General features: G+C 35.0%; 1 protein-coding gene across 12 annotated transcripts in view; it reads right to left on the bottom strand.

Moving 5' to 3' along the window:
* Nucleotides 1–17,187, bottom strand: part of HDAC9 (histone deacetylase 9) — a 441,905-nt gene that overhangs the window by 68,614 nt on the left and 356,104 nt on the right. The gene's annotated exons all lie outside the window — the stretch shown is intronic.

Below are 17,187 nucleotides of genomic sequence, written 5' to 3'. Positions count from 1 at the left end.
TCTTAGTTTCATCTTTTATATATTTCATATCTTTATAGACTTCCATATCTTTTCTTTTATTCTTATAAGTTTTCCTTTTATACCTTTTTACTATTTTATTCCTTCACTACTTTCTATAAGCACAGTTCTCAGTATAAACATTCTCATCCTCACTACTATTTATAGTTGCTTGATTTGCTTTCTGGGGATGCAAAATATCTTTGTACAATTAACAAACGTACAGTTAAAATAGTGGTATGGCATTTTAGGATAGCATTTTACAGGTTTATAATTTGAAAGTTAATTGCGGTGGAAAGAGACAAAAATGACACATTCACCTGTGTCCTAGGCTTACAATAGAAAATTCCAGAAGGAGGGATCTCCAACTAAAGAACCTTCCCCCGTGGCAGTCAGCCCTTAAATGAGGTCTAGGAGAGGTGCAGCCAGACTCCACCCCTTCCAGTCACACAGGTGAATTACCTTCACCCGTGCTTCCATGGTTGACTCAGTCCTCGCCTCAGGTGATCAATCAGTGGTTCAAGCTGTGACTCAACAGTTCCCATACAATCTTTTTTCTTTTATTTGTCAAGGGGCAAAAGTTACCACATCAATACAAAACATGGACACATATAATACATGCTCATTACAGGGGAATTTGTGCATAGCGTTTAATTTAATCACATGCTAAAGTATTTAAAGGGTCAAGGTCTTCCAGGAATTCCCCCAATTTAGAAATTTCAAATGTTAGAATTTTAGGAGTATCTAGGTGTCACTGAACGAATGGAAAGTTTCTGAAACACTGGTGAATTTATTTTTGGCTATTGAAGATAATATCAGAGAGCAAGATTACTATTTGTAGGTTCCTCAAAAAAAAAAAAAAAAAGAAAAAAAAATTAGGTTGGCATTCTGCATGCAAGAGTCCTAAATTGTATTACAACAGGAATTGCAATACTTTAGTCTGCTGATCTTCCTTTCTTTTTTTTAAATTTTTATTTAGAAGGAGCAGTTTCAGTATAATTACAAGGGCTCTTCCATGTTTGATCTATAGTATTCTTAAGTCAGTGTCTTTGAACTAATATAAAAAGAATCCAAATAAGAAACAAGTAAACAAGGAAACAAGTAAAAAACAAGAAAAGCATGAGGAAAATACTACTTCTTGTATTGGGGAATTCTCTTAAAAGTATTGCCAAACAAAATTATTCTTCTTCTAGACACACTGGAAAATGCACATACAAGCACACAGTATGTACGTTCATATCCACATTGATAACAGAGTAAAATCCAAACTTCAGAGGTGTTAGGTAAAGAGAGTGGCTAAATTGAGAAAAGTTTGTTCTAAAGCTCTGTGCCTAAGTCTCCCTAAATTATTATATGTTGAAAGGAGAGGTTTCCTTGGAAGGATCAAATTCTTCCAGCTGTCTAGTATGCAAATATAAAATGTTATATGGGCTTATAGGCCAAGACAGCACATGCAGAATATCTATTTATGGAACATTTTTACTCAGAAAAGTGACTGAATAAGAAATTTAGAGTCTTATTTGTGGAAATATTTGTCAAATAATGAAAAAGCTTACTATTTTTTAACTTATATTTCTTTTTTTAGATCACGGATAAAGCTACTTGCTAGAATGCCATCTTGTGCAACATAAATCAAACATATTTAACATATTCTAGCTGGTGGTTAAAAGACTAATGCGGCTTTGAGAAGCTATGCAACTGAAGATCACGCTTGAGAAAAGAGCAATACAGACTTCATTTACAAAGACAAAGCTTCAATATATAACGTAGCATGACTTTAAAAATATCACCAAAGCTGGAAAAATAAAATGTAACTATGGAATCCCACCATATAAATTCAGTAATTTCTCTACTAAAGCCATTCTAACAGATATGGAAAGTTGTAATAACATATGTCTACATACTGTCAAATTTTACTTTCAGGCAATATTTAAGGCAGTGTTTAGCTTTCATGATGTAACAGGTTTCTATCAGAAGAGACAATTTGGTGTCCTTTTGTTTTTACTTCATTCTTTCAAAAGGAAAGTTGATCTTCAGAATTTTTTCTGCCAGGAAGTTAATAATCCCATTTGAGAGTATTTTTAGTTCTCTGTTTTAAAATTAGTATGTCTGTAGCACTGAGCTTAGAAAACAGTACATTTCTATCAAGATTGAGAATGCTACAGTGTATGCTTTTTACTATAACAAAATATTGTTTTCAACTTTCTGATAAGTCTCTTCTTTCAACAGCATTTTATGATGAAAATCAGTGGACTCAGCCTAAAACTTTAACAAAATAATACTACTTATAGTGCTTCCAGTAAATCTTATTACATAGAAAAAAGATCCTTCCAAAGAAGAAAAAAACATTAAAATACTGGAAATAGCTACATTCAGACGTAAAAACTTGCCACAGTTTGTTGGATGTATAGAGTTCACAAACTAAATGGTAGCATGGTGTCCTCTCTTAGCAATTTACCGTGTTCCCAAAAAAGCTTATTAACTGGAGCATATTTTTCAGTGTCTTTTTAGAGTAGATAACAAATCCAAATTCCTTAGCCATCTAAAAACAGCACAAGAGGAACTTGTAGAATTTATTTTACTTACACTACTTAGGAAATGGTGAAATTGGGGAAAACAAGGAAAATATAGTATTCTAAGTAAATTAAAAAGCATAAGAGTTTTCATGAATCTGAGAAGAGAGCTCTGAAGTACTCACTTTTTCTATAGTTTTCATACTTTTTCTACCTGAACTTTTGGACTATTGCTCATGCTACAGATCAGCTTGCAGTGTCAGCAGTGCACTTTATGGCATTATTGTCATAGTACAAAAGTTTAAGACAGTTTTCAACTTGTGTAAAAGTGAGATGTGGGGAGAAACAGTGGGGTAAATCTAATACAGCATGCCTGGAGATATATAATAGAGGAATGACATATTTTTCATGGGATCAGTAATGCAAGTAGATAAAAGACACAAATCCCTTAGAAGAAATACTTTTACCACAACATTTTCTACATTTCTGGAAAGAGCAGTTTGCCCAGAAGTATTAAAGTTCTCTCTCCTTTTAAATGTAAAGATAACAAACATTTTCTAGAAATCATTACTCATCAAGATCAAAGCCATTTGTCAAAGCATAATCTTTTTGCATGCTGCATTCATAACATGGTTGTGGATACAAAGATGTACCCACATAATGTTGAATTCATCTTTTACTCAGAGGTGTCTATGTATTCTCTCTTTCATGTGTGCTCTTGCATCATCTTGTATTTCTTCTGTATATTCATTGCTATTTCTAATGTTATTTTCTGCATGTGTGGTTTACATAGAAATTTCAAAATTTTCTGGACAGCCACTATTTTTATATATTACATTGTCACTATTGAACTAATAATACTCAGATAATAGCTCATATGTCTAATCTGATTTTTTAGCTTGTCAGAGGTATTGTTTCAAACATACACAGATATATGTTACTTTCTCTTGTTTTTTCCTGATCAGCAACAGACACTAGTAGAAAAGAAACATATGGACATTTTCTTACACCCAAACCAAATTAGGAAGTGTCTCTGGACTAAAGCAGAAAGACAGTGAAGTAACAGACAGCAATAGCATCCAGCATTTCCATATTGATAACTAAAGATCTACTTGTCTCAGCTTGCAAGAACTTTGACACTGAAAATTAGGACCACATTAGCCCATCCCCTTACTCCAGTCTATATTTAAACAGACCAGCTGGACTTCATTCTGACAGCCAAAATCACAGCACCCTTTATATACCAAGGCTTTATATGATACAGAAGCATCAAGTCTTCTCACTTTCCCAAAGATGAATAACAGTTAATGGAACTCACAGTGATATAATTTTAAGAGATTTAGAGGAAATATTTACAGGTAATGTGAGGTAAATAAGAAGGGAACTTTTCTATATTCTTATATATGTATTATATTTACATTCCTATCATTTCCCTCAACTCCCCTCTCCCAAACACGCATACAAAATTGAAAGAAGGTATTTGTGGGAAAAGGGGACATTGCATCTAAAGCAATAATTCCTATGTACCACACAGTGTCAGAAACTACAACTTTTTCTGGTGCAGTTTCAGCTACAGTTTGGTTAGAAATGTGATCTAATGTTGGCTCTGGGCAGTTTGGAGGAATATTATCCTAACCTATATTGTTCTATCTCCTCTCTTCCCTTACTAACAACAACAACAAAAGATAAGTAAGTGTCTATGCTTAAGTATTAACTGAAGTGAATGCAATTAGAAAATCTTAACTCACAAAACCATCCCTGTCCAGGGAGTACCATTAGGTAGGATGGTATTTTAAAATATGAAATACTCTCTTGCAAAAGTTACACCAAAAACGTTAGAAGTGAAGTTAAAGAAAGGAGGAAACTGAGACTTAGGGAAATAGGAAGCCAAGAATGGCACAATGAGGACAAAGGGAACACTGATTCATATTTTGGTAAAATGAAAAATAAATAGTTGTTTATACTGAAATTCAAATGGAAATCTTTCATATAGAAAATAACTTGAAATAGTAAGGAAGCAGTGGCATAAATAGGTAGCTTGATAAAATAAGAAAGTAGCAAAGGAATCTATGTTAATCCAATATCTGAAACAGAAGATTTCATGGTTAAGAGATACAGTGCCAGCTTCAGGAAAAGTTCCAAAAAAGGAAAACAAGGATCAATATGTAAATTCTGGTAAACAAAAATGCTTTCCTGAACACACCTGGAAGAAGAAGGAAAAAAAGGGGAATATCTTAACTACTGAATAAATATATCACAGCTTCAAGTAGGAAAGAGTAGTGAGTAGTAAAGCACTTGGAATCTCAGACTGAGACACAAAACATGAAGATATATCATGATATATTTTACTTAAGCTTCTATTGACTTCAAGGAACCAACAATTCTCCTAATAGACTCTATCTGACATCTGCAAAAGAAATGTGGTATGCCTCGTGGTCCTCCATCAATCATACCTCTTTCAGTGATGCACGTGGAGGAAGCCCTTTATTTGTGCCAGGCAGTTCACAGCAGAAAGGCAATTCCACTCACCCTGAGAGAGTCATACTGATATAATACGAATCCATTTGCCAATACAATCACTTACACCAACCCTTCATGTTGCCAGGACCCCTGAGGAAGGTCAGAGGAAAAATCAAGATGAAGTTTGGGTTTTAGCAGAAGAGCATCTAAGTATTACATTTTGATGGGTTTTTTTGCCTTTCCCCCATGAACTTACGTCTCTGCATTTCTGCTTCAATACTGAACTACTCACACCTCTTTTAATCATTTTTTTATTCTATTTGGGGTGATAAATTGGAGAGTCTATTCAACAGCATGAAACAAAAAAGACTTTTTCTACCATATGTTACAGTAATAAAACAGAAAGCTGTTTCCCATTATTGGCTGGTCCATCCTCATGTAGTCAGTTGCCTTGGAAACTGAGATTGATTATAATTTCAAGAAAATGTAAGAATGAATTGAATCACCTAGTTCCTTTTTTCAATGTCTGTCTCAATTTACAATGTTGAAACTAGTAACAAAAACATCCCTAAGTATAGTTTTCACTTATACCTTTATTTTTGTTGCACTTATGTCTTGGAGTGACAGACAAAATAATATAACTTAGATTGGATGTATCAGAAAACAACAGGAAAATTTCAGAAAATATTGTAATAAATGTAAGTTAAAAGTACATTCAAACATACTTCATATTAAACAAATAAAATTAGAACCCTTTGGAATTTTGATGTATGGATAATACAATATCTAGTTATCATATAATCTAAATTTTTCATTTTGTCCAAAAATTTGAACTTTTCTTGAAGCCAAAATGTATTTGATAAAACATTCATTTTCCAAGTATTCAACAACCCCCCTTAGAAGTTCATATTCATTTATCTCCTAAGGATTCAACTTTCAATCAGCACTAGCATGCTTACTGAAAAAAAAGAGTTACTATTTATTTAGGAAATCCCTTTGTCATTTTGAATTCCTTATATAAAATTACCAACAGAACTTGTAAAATGCACAAATTACTAGTTTTAAAGCAACATTTTTTTCATCTTTGTGTTATCTTTGGATTATCAACAGTCCCAAAAACACTGAAAAGTTTTTTTTTTGCTGCTTGAGTTCTTCTCCCATTTGCCAACCTATATTTAAAAACAAGTAATTTTAAACCAGCTGAGAAATTTGGCACTGTGTTCCCATCTACTCTTTGTTAAAATTACTCTTCCAACATAAAATTGCCAAACCTGTCAAATGGAGCTGTGCAATTACAGTGATTAGGAGGAAGTTTTTATCATTGCTAATAAATGGGAGGTGATCCAATAGGTTTTTAAGTTGTGGCCTCTTCAAGAAAGGTTAGAAGACTGTTGGCACCTAAATAAAGAGAAATTGTCAGCCCTTCAGCAGGAACTGGTAAAGAAAAAGAATATATTAAAATCTGTAATTTTTATATTATATTTTCTGCAAGATAGTTCAGACTCCGGACAAAAAAAAAAAAGAAGCCTAGGTTAGTATAATGCTAAGTTCAGTTAGAAAATGTCTAAATTGTTATATAAATATCTAAATTGTTCTTCATTTTGCAGTTCTAATTTCAACACCTTCTGACTTTTGTAAATGAATAAAAAAATAAATTTCTAGAATTTTGTATTTTTCTTCTCATTTACTTGTCTTTTTTTTAATTCCTAAATCAACTCAATAAACTTGACAGACATTGCCTAAAAAAAGGGCATTTTTGACATTATTTATCCAGTATGACTTCAAAAAGACATTGCAGTAGCAAAATTTCAAATTTGTCATAGCCTTCAAAAAAAATAAAAGTTCGTAAATTCTTTATTTTACTTCTGTTTTAGCAAAAAATATGAGAGTTTGTATTGTGAATCTTGATATTTAACTCCAATCTCAAGCAACAATTGGTGTCCTGATAGCAGAAATACTGGTAACCTGTCAGTCCAAGTGAAACCCGCAGTCAGGAAGGAAACAGTTATCTTTGAGGAGTTCTGACTGTGGAATGAGGAAGGGTCAAGTCCTGCTTGCCATGATGAAAAACAAGCCAACTTTCACACCACCTAATTGCACTGCTTCCTTCACCAAAAAAGCAATGATAGAGATGAGGAGTATCAAAGAGCAAAGAGGACTGAAAAGTAAGCTAATCCTGCCAAGACTGATGTTTTCATATTCCCTCTGGCTCTTCTCCATTCTCTTTAAATTTCATTGAATCACCAAAGGAGAACTTTGACCTGGTCATGAAATAAAAATAAAACTAAAAAATCAGCGACTAAACCAACAAAGGAGAAGTACTCTTCAGCTTGCAATCTAAGAAGCACTCCTTTTAGCAGGATTGCTCACTGCTGGCATACACAGCTCAAGAATGGCTTAAAGATGTTCAGAAACTCCTGCAGTTCCAAAATATTAAAATACTAGAATTCATGTACAAACCATACAGACAAAAATCACTTAAATTTGAAAAGGGCATATGTTTTTTCATCAGCTATAGGGTACATGTGCATCTTCCATTTTGGCTCCATTTCTAACTGCAAGCGAAGCCAAATCCTCATACATAGTTGCTACAGAGTTGTGCTCTTTAACTGTTCAAAAATTATCCTCCAGTAAGTTGAAATATTCCATTCAATTTTTTAAAAAATTCCATTATCTATATGAATGCAACAAATGATTTATTATTAAGGGATCACAGAATAACTATTAGATAAGGGTAAAGTGAGAAAAAACGGTGTTCCAGGACATATGTATACAACTGTAAGTTCCACTGATGTTATCTCTGTGATCAATTTTAGGTTCTATACAACATAAAAGGAAATACGTACGAGCAAAGATTAGACCTCTGGTAGGGTGAAATTTGGCTTGTGTAAACGTAAATGTTTTGATGTTTGTTTCAATCTTTCTATTCAATGTCTGAGTACTATCAGAATATCCTGTAAAAGAATCTCTAATTCCAGGATGAAAAGAGTTTTACCTTAATCCTTTTAAAATCCTACTAAAGATTTGGTTTATTCTGAAGTCGGACTGAGAGTATAGGTTTCTTTTCTTATTTTATTCAGACAAGTTCCACCATGTCTTGAGCAAATCATTATAGTCTTGTCTTTCACACTTCATTGGCTTTTTGGTTTCCATCTGTTTTCTCTCATCTTTTCCTCCTATGTCTCATCTACATTCTCTTTCTACTCTGTTTTCTCTCATCTACTTGCTCATTACTATTAGACCAGCACTCTGTTTCGCCATTTACTTCCCAATTATCTCACTGAGGTGGAAAATGAATGAGACCTAAAAGCTCCACTCTGATAGACACCGGGGACTTTCTGAAGAATTGAACTTCTTTTATTTATTTATTTCTAAGGTGGTCCTTCACTGACCTAAGCACATTACTTTTCTGAATGTTGTCTAAGGTACAGTGTATTCTTAGTGTATTGTTATTACCTGTACACAGGTAAGCAGAATATCACAGTACATCACTAATTTCTGAAGGGAAGGTGTGAATGATTTATTGCTGCAAATTATTGTATCTGTTGAACAAAATTCATTGTGATGTTAATATACTCAATTTAATAAAGCTGCAGTGATACAGAGGTTGCTCCAAAAGTAATGCCTCACATTTCATTCCATGGAAACTACAACAGATACAAAGAACAAAATAGCACTAGTTGACAGAGAAAATTCTCAGCTACAAAACACTATTTTTTCAGCACAAGCACTGCCACTAGGTATGCATTTTCACCAACAATGAAGAGCTTGCATGCTGTGCTCGTAAAACCCACAGTTCTACAGCTGCTGAAACATCACTGTCTCCACTACAGAAATGCACCACCCACTGCTTCATTGTGCTCTTATTCACTGTTTGGTCTCCATAAATGTCCAGCAAGAATTGATGAATGTCAGTGTGTGCAATTTTTTTTCTGCATAGAGAAATTCAGTAACACACCTTTACTTCATACACACTTCCACGTCACATTCCATTCTGCCAGTCTGCCCCTCTGCTGCCATCTGTCAAACAGCAACAAAATGTAATGAAACACTGGTGGAAGGTACAACCTGTACTGCCATACCACCTACATCTACCTCCATTATTGTGACCAAGATAATAACATAGGAGGGATTACTTTTGGAGCAGCCCTTGTAGAAGCAAAAGTATGATTCTCACAAAAGGAAAAAAGACATTAATTTAAAATATTCTAGGATCAGGATCTAAATACCCATATTATTCACTGAAAATTGCTCAGCATAGCAGGATTAATTCTCTGCCTGCTGTGAACATATAATCAACCCATTGATTATTAGAATTAATCAATAATCCTTAAATTGTATTCAATAAGAAACTTCCTGCAAGAGTCAACTGAAACTTTTTTCTTTCTTAGTAAAGAACAGTTTTTCACAAATGCTCAAAAAAGTACAGTAAAGCACTGAACTTGCAGAAGCATGAGTGTGTACTTTCTCACGCACTCCTGGGGCTTTCAGAAGTTTCTCATATTTGCGCACTTTTCCTTGTGATCCCTTCAGCACAGTCCACCGTGAAAGACATCCAGAGTTGCAATGAGAAAGGAACTTTGACAAGGTCATCACCTCAGCATCTGGTCCATCATTTAAAGGGTACACAGGTGCATAATTCACAGGATTACCTACACATTTCTCTGTCTCAGACTTGGGAATACTGGCTGGACACTTAACTATCGTTTTTGGTGTTCAGTTGTGCTGCGTCCCTTTTCCTTAAGACAGTTCCCATTTTCAGGAAATGCACCTCTTACAAATAAGCATTCCTTAAGTTGGAAAGCCCTACTTATTGTATGAGACTTAGCATCTGTTGTGGTGCTAGCAGAGAACTGCATCACTTGAGGCTTTTATTCCTCAAACTCTGCCTGTCTTGTGCTGTCCAAAGGCCCATTTTCAAGCACTGGTGGGACAAACAGTAGATTCTTGCCCTTCCTTGTATCAGTGAATGAAAATTCACTGACGCAATCACTGCAAACTAGCATCCTATGGAGAAAACTTCTGGAAATCCCTTTGAGACTTCTACAACTTGTAGGACATACAAATGGGTTTAGAGAGGAAGCTTGTATGCTGTATCAATTACAGAATCTCTCTGGTTGTGGAAACTGTCAGAAACGGGAGAAAGAATTATCCTACTGCTTACAGCAATGCATTCTCTACTGAATAGAGAAACGGGTAAACGAGAGCAAAAATTGGCTAACTTGGATTTTAAGAAATAGTACTAGTAGTGTTGTTCCACACTCTGTGGCATACTGTACTCTAATTTTTAAAGCTAATATATAGCCCTAAAAGAGTAACAGTTGCTACTGAAATCAGCCCCTTTTACATTCAGAGATGCTCTATTTTGAAGGCTGGCACCTGTGCCACAGCCAAAGTAGTATTTATCTTGCAGTAAAATGCTGGAGTCATGAACTGAGTGATTCGGAACTGCTCTACTTATAAACAGATATTCAGGATAGCATTTTTGGAAGACAGCCACCAGAGTGTACTCTATTATAGAATAAATCAAACTGAAAAGATGCTCTCTGTCAAGCTGGAGATACTTCTAGAAAAGATCAATTGCAGAAACCATCACATTTATGTGACTATTTTTAAGCTTGTGTCACTGACAAAAGTATTTCATACACACTGTAAGATCCCAGGTGAGTTCCTCTAACATTTCGCACAGATCACAATACCACTGACTCTTAAATCTAGTGGAGAGGTCTCATTTTTTATAGTACAATGAAGTACAATTAAAGTATGATCTTCCTCTGACAGGTCTGAAATGATCTCCATCTCAGCTCCTTAGGGAATGTGTTGAAATTTAGCTATTTAAAAGATCTCTAGCCAACATTTCAACTGCTCCAAACACTCATAAATATTATCAGCTCTGAATTTCTGGAAAGGGTTACTGCTGAGAGGTAGTCTCTTTAGGAGTATATAGTACAACCTGACTAAAGTACAACCTCATCCATGACTATTATTATCATGCTTTTAGGTCTAAATGCAGCCAACAGTGTTGGCTATGGAAGGTGCAATACAAGGATATAACAAAAAATGTACAGCCGAAGTGGCAAACCTCCCACTTCATCAATAAATTGAAGTGGATAACCTTGTCTAGGGATATGACTGTACTGCGCACTGCTGCATGAAGCAAAGACATCTGTGCTAGATTTAAAATGAGACAGCTGGGATACCAAAAAACTTTTTGCCATAGAGGCACTGTTTCATACAGTCTGTTACATTCCCAACAAAAGGAAATTTATCTCAGTGCACAGTATTACCCTGAAACTTGGAGACAGATATGAACTAGTTACAGGGTATTTGTTTACATTTTGGCACAGTGTAGTAAAGGAAAAACCAATTAGCACGTGTAGTCCATGAGAATTACAGCTGCAGGCATTCCATGGGTAGCTTGAAGCTGGATTGAGCACATCTACTCCTCCTTTGCAGGTATGGAAGCGTAGGCATACTGCAAGACACTACCTTAGGACAACATCTTTAACTAGACTGGGATGAAATCCCAGTTAATTGAATTTTCCTAGAAGAATGTCCATAATCATAACCTATAATAGAGATTGATTTAACCAGGAATGGCACCCAAATGCAAATGTAGGGTTCTAAATGTGAGCTAAGGATCTACACTTTCACTATATTTCATGGAGACAGAGTATTCATCTCAGTTACCCGTGCAGAGGTATTCAGCAGCTTTTGGGATACACAGGAATCCTTCTTGGCCACCTGCTGACAATGTGAAAAGGAACAGATCTCACAGAAATCCTGTGCCAGAGCTGTCTGCCATAACAGTAAACATCAGTTCCTTGAACACCTCTCACATGGTACTGGACATGTGTTTTCAAAGCTGAATCAAGGTCCTAGTGAGTAGACATTGAAGACTAGAAAATTATTCAAATAAGCAGTGTATATCACTGCTTAAATGTAAGTACACAGCTCCCTCAGTTTAGCTGACTGAATCACTGTGGGTATTTGGGCATCTTGCTCATATGGAGATGCCAACATTGTAGATAAATGGTTGCATGTCTGATCTTGGCAACAAAATCCTCTCTGTTTGCATGCCAGCTTTTATTTGTAACGTAAAGTGAAGTAAGAAGCCATGAATCACAACTGCATTGATACTATTGAGTAAATCAAAAGCTCCTGCAGATAAATCATTTTAAGAACCTTTCCATTGATGCTATTCTCCAGCCAGTCTTGAGGTACTGGTGCAGACAAGGACAGACAGCAGAGGAGCTCAACCTTCTTCTTCCAAGTATAAAGTCATGCCTTTTCATATTCAAAGTAGAAAGGACATAAGGAAGTGAATCACAATTGGATAATCAAATTTTTCAACTAAGATCTCAAAATCTGAGACTGCCTCCCACATATTACTTTAAGGTACTAGTACAAATTGTTTCTACACAGCAGGCAGAATGTTCTGTTTCTTCTTAATGACTTGTACACTGCTGATTTTTCAGTGCAAAAATTATAGTCCAAACTGGGCAGCTAATATTATAATAGTTTATACCAATAATTATCTGAATTTTACAAAGATAACACATGGACAAGACAAGACTTAGCACTTTGTTTATTTCACAATTCTTGCATAACCTAACGTGGCATAAATAGTATGGAACTACAATTATACAATAGTTTCCATTAAATAAAAATGGCTTGGTTTTTAAGTATCAAAGGCACGAAATATTAGTCACTTTTAAAGATGACTAAGAGAAGTTTGATTGCAAATTCAAAACAATGGTATATGTTATAGTTAAAATAGAATTTTATTTCTGCTAAAAATATTTTAAGCTCAATTATAAATAGAATGCAAAGCGAAGGCTTTTAAATCTTTAAAGAAACATTAAATTTGTGTGTATGTTCCTGTGTTTTATTACAACACTATCAATCACCATAGTTATTTTGGAATACTGTACATATGAAGTAAATTAAAGCACCAGAGGCATTAGGAGAAAAAAATACAAGTAAAAGCACTCCCTTTCTTTTCATAATCCTAAATCTGACCTTGCTAACAAGCAGGTGCAAGACTTCACACTACAACTAAGAAGGATAAAGAAGTACGATATCCTCATTTTTCTTCTAATTGTCATTTTCTCAAATCATATTAAGCCCCATTTGTTTTATATGATATTCACAACGATCTCCTTTTATTCTTTTCAAGTTTATTGTGGTCACAGAAATAAAAGTACAATCCTTTGATCTCCCACATCACACACAAGTAATCTAAGAGAATATAGTATATACCATGATATGAGAAATGGATCCCAGCTGAATTCCTCAGCCAAAGAATTACATACCTATTGTGATCCTCTACAAAAGTCCTCTGCAGTTAACTATTCTCACTATTGTTAGTGATTACAGTAATGAAATGTCACAGTCAAAATCCACAGGTATATACTAGTTAGGTAATATCCTTATTAACTCTTCCATTGTTTGCTACCAGTGCAACTAACGGTTTGCATGAAAGCAATCTAGGATAACGTAAATACATAAACCATCAGCATCCAGTTAAATCTTTTTAGTGTCAGTTATCTTCCAGTTACCTTCTTATTATCAGAGAATTAAAAAAAATAACGTTATGAACAACAAAATACAGTGCTGCTGGAACATGTAATGATCACTTCATCTAAAAGTAACTTATTGAACCCTACTAGATCAAGTCACCTCTTCACGCTTTCTAAAATGACACATAGAAAGAATAATGAAAAGGAAAATTAAAATCTATTTTAAGAAAATGGCAATAGATTTACAAAATAATGATATTTAACAATCTTTTTTTTTTCTAAACCCTATTTTAAAAATGCAGAAATTTCACAGAACTAGTGAAAACAGTGGGGCCAAAGATGTAGTCTTGGCTCAGCCAGTGAATTGCTGTGTGGTCTCTATAGTATTTTGGAAATACATAACACAACACTATTACATCAGATAATGGATACTTTATGAATACTTTTCTTAGGATTTCTTATTTATTTTTGAATTGCATATTTACAAATGATTGTAACTAAACCAAAAGATGCAAACATGGCCCTCAGCTCTATATTAAAAATACACTTTTTAGTAATGAACATTCTACCACTTTAAAAACATTGTTGGAAGCAGTAAGAATAAGTGGCTTAGGCATCCAGGGAATTCTTTCCTGCAATAAAATGCTTCCTCAGTCACTATCCCCTGCATGACTTACAGCAAACACCCAAGCTTAACTGTATAATGTTTGCAGACAGATGTGCAAAGGTCAGATTAAATCACGAGTAGATTTCATATTCTTATTCCCTTTTTTTTTTTTTTAAGACATCATTAGCCATATGCGTAAGGCATGAATTAAATCACTAATAGATTATGTAGTCCCAATTCTCCCAGTCAATAAATCTTTTCCAAAATACCGTAATATCTTTATATCACTTTATATGCTCCCCTAAATCCCATTATTTCCACAAAATGTGGGAAATGTAGTTGAAAGTACACTCAGACACAGACTTACACCTATACCTTCTCAGTGGCACATCATTGCCCTGCTTCTTCCATTAAAAAAAAATCTTGATTTCTCAAAACAGCAAATTTTCTACATAGTTTTGTTAAGAGTTTCAGATAGCAAACTGTCTCTTAAGAAGCACAGTATCAAGAAGGAAGTTTTCATTTTTGATTTAGTTATTAAAAATGAGAGCAAACAAATTCTACAGTTAAATAAAGAGCAGAACATCTATCAATCTGGAAATATTGTTCACAGGAACTCTCACACTATGACACCTACACTACTATTTTCTCTCGAAACAACCATTTATATTAGAAGGGAAATCATTGTTTTCTGATAATTGCAATGAATTATGATTATTTCAAAAGGTATTTTGTCTTAGCCTAGTGCTAATAAAATGTGTGTCAATATACATATAACTAGCTCCCTGTGATGCTAGCTATGGGTTTAACAGGTAAAATTTCACAAAATATTGATAAAAAAACTAAAACCCACTGCTTTTCTTTAAAGTGTATAACCAATTCACCATTCTACTAACATAAAATGTGTTAAAATGACAGGGCATATGAAAGAGAAGAAAAACAAGAAACCTTCAGGCTTCTTAAATAGGAATCCTTTGTTTAAAAAATCTTCTGGCATACAGACGAAAAATGTGCATTATAGCACAGATATTATTCATAAAATAACATAAGGTGGAACTATCTCAAATTATAGCAGTCTTCTTTGTGAAACTGCTGTCTTAAGGAAAGGGCAGTATACTCTGCAGAAAGCATCTCTGTGACATTTCTAATTTTAATGAAGACACGTTCAAGCTATTAAGAAAAGCAGGACTATTAGCTTCTTAAAAACAACAACAATAAAAAAAAACACAGCACCACAAACAAGCAAAAAAAAAAAACAAAGCAACAAAGGAAATGAAAAGGAGACAGAAATGAAACTGATTTTTTTGGTCTTTTCTGATTTTCCTCCCAAGCTCATGGAAATACAGTTTGTGCATCTTGATCTGAACTTCACAGACTGATTCCCACCAGCAAGTAATATTCATCAGTATTTCTTTTATTATATATTAGTATTGGTAATACGGGATCAGGTGCAAACTGGGCAGTTAGTCTTGGGAGGCCCAATCCTGCAAACATTAATGCACATGTGTAGCTGCGCTGAGATTAGTAGCCCAACTGGTTAGGGAGCATGGAATTAATACATAAAAACATTCAGCCACATGCTAAGCATTTGTGGGATCTGTCCTAGGTTTCCCAACGGCAGAACTTCCTAGGAACTTCCGTGGTCTCAGACACTGACTCCTTACACCCAACAGACATCTCTTCCACTACAGTGTCCAGATCTGAAAATTCATTCATGCACATGGGTTCACCCAGTTTCTTTTTTTTCCAGCAGCACCACCAGCTGGAGCAGCTAAAGAGAGATTAGGACCAAACTCTGAAAGTAATTATCATGAAGAGAATAACTTAGAACTAACATTGCTAAAATACCTCAACTGTTGCTTGCCATTACAGTATTTCACAGGCGCCCTTCTATTTTTGCAGAGCACATTACAAGTTACCCTCAAGATATCAGGCTAGTTGCAAGGAGTAAGTTCTGTAGGGTGTCAGGTCTGCAAACACACTGTAGGGGTTTCCTCACTTATTCCCACTTCAAAGAAGCATTAAGAACAATTTCTCTTTATTACAGATTTTAACTAGATTCCTTTCCTCTGTGATGATTAATTAGGCGTTTGTTAAAATTTGCCTTCTTTTCCACCTCTAAGAATAAATGTCCCCTCCTGCTAATCAGACACAAACAAAATGTTTTGAAAAGTAATCACTTGCTAAAAAAAATGGAAATTGGGCTTCTGTGTTTTGAGGAATGTACACACATAGCACAGTGAAATTTAACACGGGTAAATGATCTGACTACCTCAAAGTGAAGTTTTTGCCTTCCTACAGTGGCCTTTCACCCTGCCCTTTCCTCCAATCTGAGGAGAGCTGATGTTGATGGAACATATAATGGCTCCTTTCCTGTGTAGTAAAGTCAGCAATAAAGCTCAGTAATTAAGGTGACCGGGGAGGCCCAGCCCAGCAGGCTAGTGGTGTGGCGAACACTTTCAGAACTTCAAACAATATCAAAGTCACTGAAAAATGGGCCTAGTTCAGGACTGGTTTGAATTAAGCCTCACTTCCACACGCACTTTTCAAATCCAAGCTCAAACAAGAAAGCCAAGGCCTTCTGGATTTCATTAGAGCCAATTATCTTATCTGTTTCATCTCAGGCCTGACCCTAAGGCTGGCAAACAGCTATTCAGTGCGTTTGTGTGGTTGTTTGAGAAAGCCTTCAGCCAGCCAATAGCCTGAGGAACTGCTAATTAAAACACAGTTGCCCCCTGCCTCTAGTGATTAAATATTTTCAAGCTTTTGTAAATAATTTTTCCATTCTTTGCCCCAAGCCTCAGAGGTCCAATACATGCAGTAATTTATTTAGTTTGTTAAAGAATAGTGCTGGAAATAAAACTATAATAGAAAGTCAGGAACGTCTTATATCTCGCTTAAACTCTGTAAGTGACATTCTACATTCTAGCCTTAATAATCTTGTTGTATTTGAAGTGTTGCAGTGTACAACAGCCTCTACATTTTGTTGATAATCATCATGTTTCCCCAGATGTCAACAAGATAGACATACTTATGGGCTCAATGAGATCATGGACACCGCAGCAGTGATACTGAGCAATATGTGTGT

This window comes from Lagopus muta, chromosome 7, assembly GCF_023343835.1.
Source record: "Lagopus muta isolate bLagMut1 chromosome 7, bLagMut1 primary, whole genome shotgun sequence".
Lineage (NCBI taxonomy): Eukaryota > Metazoa > Chordata > Aves > Galliformes > Phasianidae > Lagopus > Lagopus muta.
The sequence above is the reverse complement of the archived record's forward strand: the minus strand, read 5'-3'. Positions and strand labels throughout refer to the sequence as shown.